The sequence below is a fragment of the Arachis hypogaea genome, chromosome 3 (genome assembly GCF_003086295.3).
Source record: "Arachis hypogaea cultivar Tifrunner chromosome 3, arahy.Tifrunner.gnm2.J5K5, whole genome shotgun sequence".
Classification (NCBI taxonomy): Eukaryota; Viridiplantae; Streptophyta; class Magnoliopsida; order Fabales; family Fabaceae; genus Arachis; species Arachis hypogaea.
Genome location: NC_092038.1, coordinates 137,123,669 through 137,139,464, shown reverse-complemented (window position 1 = coordinate 137,139,464; position 15,796 = coordinate 137,123,669).

Below are 15,796 nucleotides of genomic sequence, written 5' to 3'. Positions count from 1 at the left end.
GGGATCCCCTTGTCTGAGACCTCTTTCCATGTTGAACGGCTTAGAAGGTGACCCATTCACCAGAACAGATATCGTGGCCGTACTGACACACTCCTTCACCCAATTTCTCCAGCGCGGTCCAAATCCCATTTTCTGTAGCACTATATCCACGAAGCTCCATCTGACTCTATCATACGCTTTATGGAAATCTAGCTTAATAATGACCGCCTTTCTTCTCCTTGCCTTGAGCCAATGAACTATCTCACAAGCTATGAGAGCACCATCATGTATTTTTCTACCTTTCACAAATGCAGTCTGAGTCTCACCCACCAAGCCCGGCATAACTGACCTCATTCTTCTCACCATCACCTTCGAAATCACCTTGTACACGCATCCCACCAAATTAATCGGCCTAAAATCCTTAATTTCCTTAGCACCCAAGAATTTTGGGGCCAGCGTCACCCATGTGATATTCACATCTGATGGTAACGTTGCCCTTTGAAAGAAATCCATTACTGCCGCCGTGAACTCCTGACCAATCTCTTCCCAACATTTCTTGATAAAATTCATATTGTAGCCATCGCTACCTGGGGCCTTCGATGATTCACAATCCCATACTGCCTCCTTAATTTCCTCTGCAGATGGTAGAACCTCCAAGGCTGCTGACTCAACTGTATCAATTTGCGGCACCAACCCATCCCGAACCCCAATCCTTGGTACATACTCCTGCCGGTACAGTTCCTTGTAAAAGCCCCTTATTGCATACTTTATCCTTGCCTGATTCCTCACAAGCCGTCCCTGGATCATCAGAGCATCAATCCTGTTATTCCGCCTTCTAGCCGATGCAATATTATGAAAGTACCGAGTATTTCTGTCCATGTCCCTCGCATGTTTAGATCTAGACATCTGCTTCCAATGGATTTCCTTCCTAATATACCATTTTTCACAAAATCTCACCAGCGCCTTCCTTCTAGCCTCCGTTGTACCATCATAAATCCCTTCACTAACCTTCTCGTCCAACTTCCTAATCTCTTCCTCAAACTGTGTGAGTCTGGTTTCCATATCACTAAAGTTTGCCTTGTGCCATTGTATCAACGGTATTGTCAACGCCTTCAGTTTCCCAAGAAGCGGACCTTCGCCCAATGTCCTCCATTCATTTTTTACCGTCCTCAGAAAACCTTCATGGGTAAACCAAGAATCCAGACTCCTGAATGGTCTAGGCCCCCGTCTTCCTCTTATATCCTCCACAATCAACAGGCAGTGATCTGACAATCCCCTTGGACCCCCTTTCAGCCTAATGTCTGGGAACTCCTCCACCCATTCTATATTAACCAGCACCCTATCAATTCTGCTACAAGATTGACCTCTGAACCAAGTGAACTTCCTATCAGTAAGAGGTAAATCCACCAACTGCATGTCTTGCACCCAACTCTTAAATTCTTCCGCTGAACTCGGCAAACTCTGCAATCCTTTTCGATCTTCAACTTGCAAAATCTCATTGAAGTCCCCCATAAAACAAAAAGGAACCTGACACAAACCTGCTATATAGCTCAACTCCTCCCACACCCCCCGCTTTGCCTCCCTACCATGCGCCCCGTAGACCAAACAGTAAGCACACTGAAAGTTATTCTTAGTTAACACCCCCTCAATGCATAACCATCTCTCTCCTTTATAACAATTTCTTTTCTGAAACATATTATCATCCCACAACAACAATAACCCCCCCGCTGCCCCAACAGATTCCACAAACTCCCAATCTACAGAGCTGTTACCCCAAATCCTACCAACATCATATTTCAAAATATCCTCCCTTTTTGTTTCAAGCAAGCCTAACATGTTTAGATTATACTTTTTCTTTAACATTTTGACCATGCTCAACTTCCCATCCCCCCTCAAACCCCTTATATTCCAACAACTCACAATCATTTAAACAAATTATTGCTCACCTTATGTTTGTTCTTTGGACGGCTTCTTCTTGCCTTTTCTTTTTGTTTTGCCAACTTCCGCTTTTTCTCTATTTTTTCATTCTGAGATTTTAATATGCTCATGATATCCACCTCCTCATCATACAGCACAGCACCAGATTCCACCGCCAGTGTCCAGGTAGCCTCATTTTCCTTCGCCTGTGCTTCCATGGAGACCCCTTTATCCTCTCCCTCTGAGCTTCCGCCACTACCCGTTCCAGATCCAGCCCCTTCCTCACCTGTTTCAGCTTCCCTAGCCAATCCTTGTACGTCCGCTTCTTCTCCTTGGGCCGCCCCCAAGTGTATCGCCAGCCCGCCCCTTCCATCCATGTGCTTCTGTGTGTCCTGGTCAGCCCTCCCTCCGCTCACAAATCCTTCCCGAGCCGCCCTCATCTGCCACATGCCCTCAGGAGCATCGCACGGCTCACATACCGCGACCACACCCAAAACCGGCGCCTGTTCATACCCCTGGCCGCCAGTCTCGACTCTATCCGGTACTGCCACCCACCGCCCCTGCTTCGTCAGAGTGACCCGTCCGGCGTCCCCCTCCGCACTCACCCAGCCCCTCGTCACACCGTCGCCCTCTGCCGCGGCATGGCTCGCGCACGCAACCCTCCTACTCTCCACATCTTCGCTCCTCCCCTGACCGTGCCCACCAGCCACCCCATCCTCAAGGCCCGCCGGCAACCGTATCTGTTCCGCTCTCCTGGCTCGTCCGGCTTCCCCCTCCCCACTGTCCAAACTGGTGACATCGCACCCAGTCACTCCAGCCGAACCCTGCACACCTCCCCTGTCCTCTGCCCGCTTCATCAATCTCCGGGTTAGGGCAACCCGGTTTGCTTCTTTCCAGCCCACCAACGGCCCACCTGGCTTCCCACACCTTTCGTTGATATCCTCATACTCACATGCCCCCATTCCCTTTTTAGCTAGTATTGGGCTTAAATTATTGAGGCCCATCTCCCATCCCTCTAAGTAGCGCCCAGTTGTTGCCTTTATTGGCTTCCTTATGTGCAAAGGCCCAACAAGTATATCTTTAGATCCAATCACCCTCCCTATCCCAGTACTAAACTCCTGTGTAACCGTTTTGTCAGAGTCCTCTTCCTCACACCCACCGTATCTCTGCACAACCTCCTTCCCTTTATTTCGGGTACTACTTTCCGATTCTATTGCTTCGCCAATCTTTTCGAAATTCAAAAATTCAACGTTCATATCAGTCAACAGAATCTCCGAATTGACTATGCTGCCCTTGTCCTGGTCCCCTCCCTGTACATTTCCGCCGATCAAGTCCGCCGCCGGATCCCACAGCAGCCCTCCCTTCCCCCGGCTATGTTCACAAGACCCTTCTCCAGCTCCCCCTTTATAGCTCTGCTTCTGCTCCACCACATGCCCAGTCTCCCCCGCCACCCATCCCGTCTCTTTCACATAAACTGCGACCTCCTTCTCCCCAATAGCAATTCGTACCCACTCTCTAATTTCATCAAACTCACAGGTATCAACTTGAACCCTTCCCATCCGAAATGAAGCCCCTGCTCCCGTTGGAACAGCACAGTGGAGGACGTCTTCCCATAGACCTCCTATCACTTTGAAAGTTTCGGTCGACCATACATGAAGAGGCAAGCCATAGCACTCCAACCATACTCTGCGAGACCCACCACACTCTGATTCCTCCCATCGCCTGATCCTATGAAATACTTGTAGCATAGTATCCAGTTTAAACGTGTACGCCTCATCAGCATGATCCATCGTATCAAAGGTTAATAAAACTTTTGTCTCCCCGATCTCACGGACATCTTCCACATGAGGCATATTTGTGTGAATTACCCTCTTCAAAGACTGAAGTTCCACTAGTTTCAATGTGTGGCCTACTAAGCTTCTGGTCAACCATTCCATATTCGTTGTCACTACCGGTACTGTAACCCTTTTCGTACCCCCCTTACCCTGTTTCACATGAAATTGGTCCACTGCCCTCTCTTGCTCTTCCACAGGATTCTGGGTCGGCTCTTCCACAGGATTCTTGGCCTGCTCATGCTCCATAAGGATCCTGTCCGGCCTCCGCTGTATATGTGGTCTGGTCTCCGCCATCACTGGTTGGGTTTTCGCCTGCACATTCCTCCGAAACTTAGCTTCCCCCACCGAAACAGTTCTACCACGTAGCCTCAACTGGTCCATTTCTGCAATAGCTTTCAGGGCACCACCTTTCGTCGTGTAACGAACAAATGCAAATAGATGTGCCATCGTCCTTTTTTGCTTTCTGTAGAGATAAATATCATTTATCCTCCCCGTCCAGCAGAATAGCTGATATAATTCCTTCCTAGAGATATCCTCCGACATGTTATCTACAAAGACAGTAAAAGAATCATTTTCTAGTCGACAGTATTCTTCCTTAGTCCAAATCCTCGGATCCTTAAATCTCGAATATACTCCCTTGCTTCCACCACCCCTGATGTATCCCCCCTCAAATCACTTTTACTTATTAACTTATTTATAAAGATTAAAATCTCATTCTCATTATTATTTATTATTCTCATTATCAACTAAATTTTATAATTTTATGTTTGGATTAGTTACAGTAAAATTAGTTTTTTATCTATATAATTATTTATTTTATCATTTAAATTCTGAAATTTTTAAAATATTTTATAATATCTATACATAGTTATTTATTTATTGTTATATTAGTAATAAACTTTAAAATATTTATATTTAAATTTTATTTTAATATAAATATTATTATAAAACTTTTATGTTAAAATCCGCTCTCCAAATTTTTGAAACTCCGCCTAATTTTTTAGTGTGATTCTTATATACTAAAAATTGGATCGTTACAAAAAAATTTTACATAATTTATTTTACAAATAACAAGATTTACATTGTTGAGTACTAATTAAAAGGAGAATGTACATTGTAATTTGTATACCACTATACTAAATACAAAACAATCCCTAACGTCTCCTCTCACACTTCTCAGAACTTTGAAGAACACTCTCAGTCAAAATTACTCTGAAGAACACACTCTCTTCTTTAAATCTCATTCTCTTTTCGTGACGCTGCTTTCTTATTAATCACATCAGATTTAATATACTCTTTTCTGCTTCATTGTCTTCTTAGTTTAGTTCTCTATTATAAATATTTTGTTCATTTTTTATTCTTTGAACTTCTATATCTCCACATAATTTATTTTACAAATAACAAGATTTACATTGTTGAGTGCTAATTAAAAAGAGAATGTACATTATAATAATTTGTATAGTACTAATCCTATCATCATTGACTATAAATATTAGAGTCAAATAATCAATTTATTTATTTGGTTAAGTAAATATTGAAAAAAATGAAGAATAAAATTTTAGATGCTATTCAATTTAAAATGGTTAAATAATTAATTTTTTCATAAAATATCAAATTATAATATGTTATTTTTAAACTCTAGATGTGTGTATGTCATATTACTGTTCTTTATTCATTTAATAAGATGAGATTGATGGATGCTAACTAAAAATAAAAAATACATTGTAATCTGTATAAGACTGAGTACTTTATCTTTTTTCACTAAAACCAAAATGGATTACGAAAAAAACATATAAAAAGATGAACATCTAATAAAATATATTATTTTATTTTATTAATTATTTAAAATATTAGATTATAAATTTATTAGTTTAACTGATAAATCATTGATTAAATCAGTAAAATTATTTTTATTTAAATAATTATATAAAATTTTCATATTTTTTTCTTAATAAATATTTTTTATTTTATTTTTATACCAAAGTAAGTATGTAAGTATTATTTTTTAAATTTTAATAATTAATTAATTATTCTATACCTATTATATTGTTATATATTATGTGTAATTATTAAAAAATAACATTAATAAATATTATGTAATCATTTAAAAAATTATGTTATAATTGATAAAAATATTTATTATTTTTTGGTAGATGTTTAATAAAATTTATATTTATAATAATTATTTATTATTAAAAAATATAATTAATTTAAAAATAAGAGAGTATAAAATTAAAATAATATAAAATAATTTAACTATATTTTTTTACTATATATTAATTAAATAGCATATTTATTATTAAGAAGCTATGATGCACAAACACTGACACGGATACGGGACATGACATGACACGACATGGGATACGCGGACATGCAAATTTTAAAATCTTATAAGACACAGGGAACACGGTATATATATAGAATATAAAATATTTTTTAAATAAATTACAATGAATTTTTTATATTTTACTGGTATTAAAATATAAAATTATTTTTTGTTTTAATAAATAATAATAATATATATTATTTCTAAACCCATTTTAAAAATACATGTTATGAATAAAGCTGGATACGTTGACACGTGATGCTATTTAGGTGTATCCAAGTGTGTCTAAAAAATAATTTTTTATTTTTTATTAAGACACAGTTGAATACAACAGACACGCGTGTCGATATCGATAAATATCGTGTTCGAAATGTGTCCGACACGCAAAATGTCGTCTGATAGCAAGTTGAACACTTTGAAATCTGAAGACCCTGAGTTAGAGCTATATTTACAACCGGATTGATTTGGATCCAACAACACCTTTCTCCGGGGGGAAGCTTAGTTTCGGCAATGGAGGTCCAAGATTTTTGTAAAAGAACTAGTATTATTATTACAAAAGAACAAATGTGACTCAATTAGTTTATGTCTTATATTTTTATATTAAATTTGTGATATTTACTCTCACTATTTATATTTATTCAATCATTTTTAATTTTAAACATTAACATTTTAGACTTGACTTTAATAGACTTTCACAAATTAAAGATCTTATTGGCTTATTCATACAAATTAAAATCTCATTCTTATTATTATTTATTATTCTCATTATCAACAAGAGTTTATAATTTTAGTATTGGAATTAGTTGTAGTAAAATTAATTTCTTTTATCTATATAGTTATTTATTTTACAATAACATCTTGGACTTTCACTTGAATGAACTTTTATAAATTAAAAATTTTATTGACTTATTTATACAAATTAAAATCTCATTCTCATTATTATTTATTATTCTTGTTATCAACTAGATTTTATAATTTTAATGTTCAAATTAGTTATAGTAAAATTAATTTTTCATCTATATAATTATTTATTTTACAGTTTAAATTCTAAAATTTTTAAAATATTTTATAATATCTGTCTACATAGTTATTTATTTATTGTCATATTAGTAATAATAAACTTAAAAATAATTATATTTATAAATTTTATTTTAATATAAATATTAATATATATTTTTTATGTTAAAATACCCTTGTTTTTTAAGCTCCGCCGCTCACTCACTCACTCTCTATATATATATGAGTAAATTACCAATTCTGTCCTCAAATTATTAAAACACTGACAAAAATAACCTCTACTTTTATTAACGACAAAAATACATCTAAAATATTGAAAAATGCTACAAAAATATCCGGCTGTAAATAAAAATCTATTCCGTTAATAGAGTTAGCTGAGCTGTCAAACGGATTCCGTTACACCTCTTCCTCTGCTTCTCCTTTATTCTCCCTCACTCCCTCCTTCCCCAAACCTCCCAGAAAGACCTTACATCTCACCCTCTTCACTCTCACTCTGAATCTATGGCTGCTGCCTTCCGATCTTCTCTGTCTCACGCTCTCACACCCCACTCCCCGCTCGTTTTTTTCTTCTCCCTTCTTCTCACTTTCACTTCTCCAACACACAGAACAATTTCTCATCAACTCACGCCGTTGTCTCTTTGTCTTCAACGGCAAAACCTCGTTGTTGCCACTGTTGCTTACTCGCTGCCCCTCCATTGTTGTCAGAAGAGGATCTCACAGTTCCTTGCCCTCTTCACTCTCTCAGCAGATCTCTCGATCTTTCCTCTCAGATTCGCCATCGCCGTCACTGCTTGCTCGCCGCCCCTCCATTGCTGTCAGAAACCTGTCTTGCAGCACCTTATTCTCCTCTCTTACAGTAAGTCAGCAGTGGATAGTCCCTCTCTCTCTCTAGGCAGTGAGGAGCTCTTTCTTCAACTTCTCTCTTTTTCATTCTTTCTCTTTGGATTCTATTTTTATTAGATTATTAAAAAAAAATATAATGAAAAATTGTAGAATTACTGATTATAGATGATTATTACTAATTATGGCTGATTATTACTGTGGCTGAGATGAAGAGGGTGAGGCGTAAGGTCTATTTTGGGAGGTTTGGAAGAGGGAGGGAGTCACTGAGATGTTGCTTATTGTTGTTGTAATTGCTTTAGGGAGTGAAGGAGGACGGGAGGAGAGGACAGTATCACCGCAGGTGCCGTCGTTGAGGAGAGAGAGAAGCAGAACAACAAGGAGAGAGAAAGAGAGTGGTGGCGAGAGAGAAGAATCGAAGAAGGAGAAGTGGATGAGCAAGATGACAGAGCAAGACCATTGTCGTACTTGAGGGAGAGAAACCGTGGAAGAAGAGGCTGAAGGTTGTGGTAGGCTTAGAGAAGGGGGGTTGAATCTATGCCTTCCTTTTAATTACTGTTGTTACCCTTTTAGAACAGATTTGCAATTCTGATTCTGTTTTAACTTAGCAGCGGAAATTTATGAGACAATTTATTTTTGTCTCATGAATATCAGAAAACAGAACACAGCAGAGAAGAGAAAAGCTAACACCAGCATGTATCCTGGTTCGGTTGCCTTGTGCTATGCAACCTACATCCAGTCTCCTCCACAACTATGGAAGAATTTCACTATAGTAAACAGTATTACATACACCAATAACACAGGATTGACCCAATCCTTTCACACTCAAGTTCTAACCTAACTTGACATTGGCTATGCTAATACCTAACTATACCTCTTAGTGCTAACCTAACTAAGAAAGGGATACCTGACGAATGGATTTTTGATGGTATAGAATTTCACAAATGAATTCTCGTTGCAAGTATAGTTTCTAAACCAATCACTAATCCTTTCATACAAAAAGTTGTATGTCACTAGTACAAACCCCTAAAATTTATAAACCGAAGTATTGGACCTCGGGTCGTTCTCCCTAGGAATTACAATAAAGTGTCTTGTTATTGGTTATGAGTTATTTTGGGGTTTTGGATAAGAAGCATGAAAAGTAAATGGCAATGAAAATAAACTAACAACTATAAAAGGCTCTTGGTAAGGTGTGAGAACTAGAAGTCCTATCCTAGTTATCCTCCTCAATTGTGATGAGAATTGTTCATTACTACCACTTAGTTAACCCTTACTAATTAAAGGAAAGTCAAGTGGATGAATTGACTTGAGCCACAAGTCCTAGCCAACTCCCAAGGAAAGACTAGCTTTAGTGCACCCCAAACCAATTAGCAATCTCTCCAATTATCAATCAACAAAGGAATTAGATAACTCAAGTGTCACTAATTACTCTACCTAGGCCAAGAGGAACAAAATCTACACTAAAACTAAAAGAGACATTTCAACAAACACATAAAGTGCAAGAGGAGTAAACATTATTAAATGCAAGAATTAAAGGAATCTACAACTACAAAAACAAGAGATCAACAATAGAAAAGCAAAGAAGACACATTTATTATGAATTACCTCTTATTGAATTGGAAGAATGTAGAAGGAACAATACTAGATCTACAACAAAGTATATGAACAACATAAAGGAAATTGCAACAAAAGAATGGAAGAAGAATCAATGTAACTACAAGGAATTGAGATGTAGAAGTAGAAGAACATGAATCTAAACCTAGACCTAAGAACTAAACCTAATCCTAATTCTAGAGAGAAGTGAGAGCTTCTCTCTCTAAAACTCTAAACTAAAAGTGATTATTGGTCAAAAGGTGATGATAATGATGATGATGCCTTCCCCTTAATCCTTCATCCTTTTATTCCTTTTCCTTAGCAATTTGGCGCCAAAAATGGGTTCAGAAACCCTCTCAAATCACCAGGCACGTGTTGCATTAGTGAGGTCATGTGCCCTCATCGACGCGTGCGCGCACGGTACGCGTGCGCGTCCCTGGCTAATTCTGCGATGTGCGCGTGAGCGCCTTGTGCGCGTGCGCGTGCATGGCTGACTTTGCTTCTTTGACTTTTTATGCTTCTCTCCACTTGTATGCTTCCTTCCTTGCTTCCTTTGATCCATGCCTAGCCTATTTCAATCCTGGAATTACTAGCGAACACATCAAGGCATCTTATGGAATCAAAGAAGAACTAGAATTCATCAAAATAAGGCTTAAAGGGCATGTTTTTACACTTAAGCACAAACATGGGAGAGATAACAAAATCATGCTAATTCCTAGGCTAAATGTGACAAAAGGTTATCAAAATACTCTAAATTCAATGCAAAACAAACCGTCAAATTGGGGTTTGTCAATACCTCACAGGTACAAGATACAAGACATGAACACACTTAAAGAAATCTGAAAATAACTCTAGGCTTTTCTCTCAAGTGTTTCACTCAGCCTTTTTTCACTCATGGCTTTTACTTGAGTTTTTTTCACAATGCCTTTTCTCACTAGAAATTACAGAATGATAAACATTGAAAAGAACATTACAATCAGTAAAACATGAAGGAGATTGACTTCATCAGCAGCTTCTTTGCTATGTGCAAAACCAGATTCACAAATCTCAGCTTGAGTTCTTCAGTATTGGCCGAATGCTTCTTTGAAAGAAAGCATTATCCAAGTAGAGGAACTTCTTAACAGAACACTGTTCTTACATTCTGGTTTTCTCTCCTTAGTTTCTGAATGAACAGCAAACTTCTTATATCTCCTTGCATGTGGCTGAGTTCTTCTTCCAAGGTCAACACCTTGAGCCTTGAGCTTCACCAACCCACAAGCTTACTTTTTCTTCTCAAGCATCAAAGTAGAACCTTTGCTTCTGACTTTTCCAACTTGACCGAAAGCCATGAAGAAGTAACCGGAATTATTTTCCACTGGTCAACCAAATCTGAACCATAGAGATGCAACTTGGTCCCCAAGTTTTGATTAAGTCCGTAGATACACAGCAGAATGGGGCAGAAAACAACTTTCCCTTCAAAGCCATTTTCGAGTAGTGCAGAGAGTTGGGAAGAAGGGATGAGGATCTTGATGCATGCAAGATGAGATGGATTACCTTTCTTAAGCTTGATTTAGCTTGGGATTTCTGTTTTAGCTTCTGTGCTTCAAGCTTCCACTCTCTCTCTCTTGCTTCTTTGGTTAATGGCTTATGGAAGAAGCTTTTCTTCTCTTTCTCTTTCTTGCTTTTTCTGAAATCTTGATGTGACTTGATTAGAAGGAAGAAGAACGTTGCTTTTGGTTAAGCAGGAGAGAGGAAATTTCAATTCTGAAATCAGTTCGGGCTTGGATCGGTTATTAGTATGCATGGCCCGTTTTAATTTCTTTGGTTTCTTCCTTTGCTTTTGCTTGGGCTCTTTATTTTGCTTTCAGCCCAATATTCTTTGCTGAATGCCTTTTATTCCATTTGGGCTATTAACATTTGGTCTGCAACAATAAACAATTAGTTAATAGGTAGATATAATTAATCAACACTAATTATTTATTTTGCTCAAAAATAATGTTTGTCATCATTAATTAATTTAGTTAATTTCTTAACTCAACAATCTCCCCCTTGATGACAAACATGATTTAAGCAATAATCAAAAGGAAGTAAGTTTGAGTTAGGTTTAGAAAACTCCCTTTGATTTTATGTTGCTCCCCCTGAATCTATGCTTTCCTCTTTGTCCCTGTTTCACATTGTACTTAAAGAAAGTACAATAAAGAGTTATGTACAATATATCTTGTACAAGGGATATCAAATGAGCAATATCACATAATCAGCCCAACATCAAGCTATTACTATCAGCAAACAGATTCAGCATGTGAGAAAAAACAAGTATTAATGCAGCAACAATAAGTAACAAGTACTAGTACTAGGATCTACTATCCTATCCTATTGCTATTTTACTCCCCCTTTTGTCATCAAGGGCGGATAAGAGCAACAAAAACAAAGTCTTGTATCCTGCAGAAAAGAGTTAGAGCACAGATCAAAGTACTAATTAAGCTGTCTAAAGAGCATCAATAGTAAGAGTTATTACAGTCATCCAAAAAGAAATAGTTCAGAAGTAGCAAAAGAAGCAGAAATCATGAGACAAAAAGAGAGCAGCAGCAGTTTTTATGAGACAAATCCTAGGCATCAGAACCATTCCCTTCCGAAACAGCATCCTCTTCAACATCAGTGGCAGCATCTTCATCATTTTGAAGGTTATCAATGAAGGTCATCAGTACAGCCACCCTATCCCTTGACTTCTTCAGGAAGTTCTCATGCTTGCTAGCCAGCTTCCTTTTCTCTTTGCTCAATTCAATCAAGTGGTTCGATTGAGAGACAAACTCTTGAGCAACATCCCTGACCACATTCAGCAGAGTGGATTTCTTCCCAGTGGAAATGGAAGTACCCTCAGTGGACGGAGCAGTAGAATCATCTGGAATGAACTCTTCATCATCGTCATCTAGAACCACTCTCTCAGATTGAGTTGGTCCTTTTTGCTGTTTCACTGAACCACCTCCCTTTAGATATGAATGTCTATTTTCATATTTCTCATTGGTCAAGTCAACACCAAAATACTCAAAAATACAAGTTAGAAACATGCCATAAGGAAGAGCTTTGTCCTTTTCACTTCTAACAGAGTCAAACATGTATCTAACCATCAAATATGCAAATGAAATTTCAGTTTTGGTGAGAAGGGCATATAAAACAAGAGTATCAGTGTAGGAAACCCTTTGATATGAGCCGCTTTGAGGCAGAATAATATGATTGACTATTCGGTGCAGTTGAGCACGCTCATATCCTAGGGCTTTGTGAGTGGGTGTAATGCCATCTATTAAAGAGATATGTTCACAAATATTAGCCAGGGCATCATTGTAAGAAACACCAACTCCTTCATCCCACTTAACTGACGTGTAGGCACAGGGCCCAACATCAGTATACTTCAAAGCATCACTGATGGTCTCATTGTTTAAAACGATATCTCGGCCCTTGACATACGAATGAGCAGTGCCCTCATGATAAGTCATGTTTGCATAAAACTCTTTGACCAACAAGGGATAAACAGGTTTTTTGATATCAAAAAGGTGATTCCAGTCCAGAAAAATCAAGTTATCAACAAAAGGAAAACCTTTTCTTTTCAAAGATGGCAAATCAGCGAGAAAAGAGGGACATAGGGTACGATACTGGATAACCTTCTCATAAAAATTATTGTTCATGGCAGATTTGAATCTATAAGGGTTATAGTTTGAATGAGAAGTCAAAAAGTGAGCTTTGTGATCAAAAGGTCCAATGTCTGGTTCTTTAACATTCTGGAGAAGGACTCGAGTGTTACCTCGTTGAGAGCGCATTGGAACCGACCTGGATTTTGGTTGAGATGGTTCGGGTATGGGTTCCTCAGTCGCCTGACGTTTGCCTTTGGAGGAGCCAGGCTTTGCTGAACTTGGTTTTGAGGAGCCAGGCTTGGAAGGTGTGGCCTTTGGTGGTGGCGTCGGCTTGGCAGAGGCAAGAAACCTTGGAGTGTTTTTGGTCCGAGCCATGGGGTCACAGCGATGAGGAGAGGTAGGAGGAGAAGGAGAAGGGGTAAAGGTGCGGTCTTGAGAGCGAGTGGATGGCTTTGTGGGTAGCTTGAAAACCTTTTCACGAGGAGCCCTTTTTGCAATGGTTTTCTTCCTCATTTGGTTAGTTTCAATTTAAGAAGATGAAGGAGTAGTGAGGGTAGTGGTGAAAACCGAAGTGATGGAGAAGGAGTTATGGAGGGAAGAGAGGGAGTGTTGGTAACCGTACCCAAAAGCAAATTTCCAAAACCATGCAACTGCATCACCATTTGAAAAGACTTGAAAAGACATGACCTCATTCAAGAAAGATTTTATTTGATTTTAAAAATTAATTTTAAAATTTTGAAAAACAACAATATTAACCTGAAACACTTTTTGGGCCAAGAATAAATCCACTTGAAACCTTTTGGGCCACAAAACATTTATTGAAAACCTTTTATGAAACACAGGTCATCAAAAAATAACAAACAATATTGTAACATTCATGTTGGGGCCTTGAAGTGATATGAGATTAATGAAACACATTTGGACCACTCTTGATCTGAATATTGAGGTTGGCCCAGATTGAGGTTCATTTGAAATAAGCCCAGAACACGTTGACTTGATGGAAACGTTCATTACCTGCCCAGAATTGTCTCATGCCTGTTTATGAGACAAAAAGCTCCAGCAAATACATCAGCATTTTTCAAGCAAGGAATCATAACTCAAAATTCCTAGACAAGTCCTAAGTATGCAGAATCTATCCTCAGCTAATGGTTTTGTAAAAATATCTGCTAATTGCTCCTTTGATTTAACAAATTGAATACTAATATCCCCTTTTTGGACATGTTCTCTTATTGAGTGAAATTTCACTTCAATATGCTTAGTCCTAGAGTGCAAAACTGGATTTTTAGAAATATTAATGGCACTCATATTTATCACACAGCAGGGGAATATTTTCAGCCTTTAATTTGTAATCAGCAAGTTGTGTTTTTAACCATAAAAGCTGAGAACAACAAGAAGAAGCAGCTATATACTCAGCCTCTGCAGTGGAAAGGGCCACTGTGGGTTGCTTCTTACTTGACCATACATTTAAGGACTTCCCAAGGAAGCAACATAAACCAGAAGTGCTCCTTCTATCAACTCTATCACCAGCAAAATCTGCATCACAATAACCAACTGCAGAAAAATCATCAATCTTAGGATACCAAAGACCAAAATTGGATGTGCCATGAACATATCTAATGATCCTTTTAACTGCAGAAAGATGTGACTCTTTTGGTTTGGATTGGAACCTAGAACACAATCCAACACTTTGCACAATATCGGGTCTAGAGGAAGTTAAGTACATAAGAGAACCAATCATTCCTCTATACCTAGTCTCATCAACATCTTTCTCATTTTCTCCTTTATCTAATTTAGAATTAGGATGCATGGGAGTTCCCATGGGTTTGGCATTTTCCATACCAAATTTCTTAACTAATTCCTTGGCATACTTCTCTTGATGAATGAAAATACCTTTTTCAGTTTGTTTAATTTGCAGCCCAAGGAAGAAATTAAGTTCACCCATCATACTCATGTCAAATTCACTTGTCATGAGTTTTCCAAATTCAGAACAAAGGGATTCATTTGCTGATCCAAAAATAATGTCATCAACATATATTTGGACTAGAATAAAAGAATCATTAGAGTTCTTAATAAATAGAGTTGTGTCAGTGGTGCCTCTTTGAAAACCATTTTTTAAAAGAAAAGAGCTAAGTCTCTCATACCAAGCTCTAGGAGCTTGTCTTAAACCATAGAGAGCTTTAGACAATTTAAAAACATGATTAGAATGCTCTTTATTTTCAAAACCAGGAGGCTGTTCCACATAAACTTCTCTATCTATCACACCATTCAAAAATGCACATTTCACATCCATTTGGTATAGTTTAAAACCACAAAATGCAGCATAAGCTAAGAGAAGTCTTATGGCTTCCATTCGGGCAACAGGGGCAAAGGATTCATCAAAGTCAATTCCTTCTTCTTGGTCATATCCTTGTGCCACCAGCCTTGCCTTGTTCCTTGCAATGCTACCATCTTCTCCCAACTTGTTCCGGAATATCCACTTGGTGCCGGTCACTTTCTTTCCATTTGGCCTTGGAACCAACGTCCACACTTGGTTCTTTTCAAACTCAAGAAGCTCATCCTCCATAGCCTTAACCCAAGAGGGGTCACTAAGGGCTTCCTTGACGTTTTGAGGCTCTATTTGTGAAAGAAGGGCAATGTTTGAACCTTCATTTGCCTTTCTAGTGGAAGACCTAGTTTGCACTCCA